The sequence below is a fragment of the Echinococcus granulosus genome, assembly GCF_000524195.1.
Source record: "Echinococcus granulosus chromosome Unknown EG_S00268, whole genome shotgun sequence".
Lineage (NCBI taxonomy): Eukaryota > Metazoa > Platyhelminthes > Cestoda > Cyclophyllidea > Taeniidae > Echinococcus > Echinococcus granulosus.
The window spans coordinates 1-1,670 of NW_020170648.1; positions in this window are offsets into that span (position 1 = coordinate 1).

The following is a 1,670-nucleotide window of genomic DNA, read 5'->3' on the forward strand; positions in this document are numbered from 1 at the left end:
AAAAAATACGAGATATACTATCATTCAGCACTGTGCGAATTTCCCGTTAGCAGCTTTGCGTGTAAGGTAGTCGCATCTTACTTTGGAGGAAAAGTATTCAATGATAGCCGATCTCTCGTGCTGAAAGTCAACGGGCGCTTGCAAAACTGCGTATCTAGACTAAAAGGGATTCATCTTGTTTTCTGGTAAAGGTTAGCAAATGAAAACTTCAAGGCCTGTCTGGAGTACTGTATCATTTTAATGTATTTTTTAAGTGTATTCACGCAATATCATTTATTGCCAAAGCCGACAAAGAATAGTTGTTGCATCCTTCAGTGGTGACCTTGTGTTTCGCAACGATTCGCAGAATGAAGTACGTTACCTAAAATATTTGCTTTCGAAGAAACACTTTCTTTTAACCAATGCCTTACGAACAAAAAAAGCTATAAGTCAGGTCTGGTACATCCTCGCTGTACATTCCACGTGGAAAATTGAGATGTAAAATTGGTGGGAAAACGCATGGTATAGTAGATCGTGAATGCTAGATTGAGGTTAGCATGGAGAAAGCCATGCAAAAGTGAGAGCAAGGTAATTTGCCCTCGTAAGTTCTTCCTTCTGCAACTGACTCTATTAATAACAATCCATTTTTAAATCACAGCTGCTTATTGCGCTGAGGCAGGAATACTTCAATCTCAATAGGGGAGGAAAGAGAATGTGCGCAGCGAGTCATCAAAGAACTTGCATGATAAAAATAGATTTGGTGAAGGTAGTGATGATCACAGTCCACTTTGTCCCAGCCACGAAATATTCCGCATGCAGTGGAAAACTAAAAGATGTTGTAACTTCAATCATTGCTTTGGAAAAGGGTAGGCAATAAAAGGCAGGATTAGACTGTAAGAAGACGATTGCTCTGCTGATTACATTTGCCACTGAAGCACCCCTCGACTCTACAAGGAGGCAAAATATTAAGCTGTGATATCTCAACAGGCATTGTCGTAGCAAGTCCGAAAAACGTGACACACATGCAGAACACGCGGTCTACAGGCGTCCTTGGTGTGAAATTTGTGTATTGAAATTCCTGCCTTCTAAAATAAATAAAAGCCGTGAATGCCTCACTGTAGATAACTATCATAATATGCTTCCAGAAGGAGTGACGGAATATTATGACTGTGGAGTGTTCGGATATCCCATTAGGTGCAGGCCATTGTGTGTAAGTCAGCGGTATTGATACAATTAAATGAAGTTATCTCCGTTTGGAGAGAAGTGTTTTGGTTAACCTGTTGCATCCCTACCAGGTATACAGCTCAAAATAACCAGGGTCCATAAAAGTAAAACTGGTAATAAATGCCTTATAATGTCCTCTATTCAAGGAACATAAATGCGGAGACGCATGATCACCTCTACTGATTTGGGACTCTGTTTGGTCAGTCAAAGAGCACGAAGTGAGATAAGGCTATCCTTCATGAAATGCGATGCATGCATTTGTGAGGGATACAAATGTACAACTCGTGTCATGCATTCAAGCCAGTTTAATAGATGAGCATTCGCAGAGGTCTGGTCTACGTAAATTGCACTAAGTAAAGATAAGGTATAAAAGGACTGAGAGAATTGACGAGACGTAAGTAGTAGGCGTGTAATTTTCGACAGCAGCTGCACAAATTAAACTGGAAATCTAACTGAACTAGAGCAAT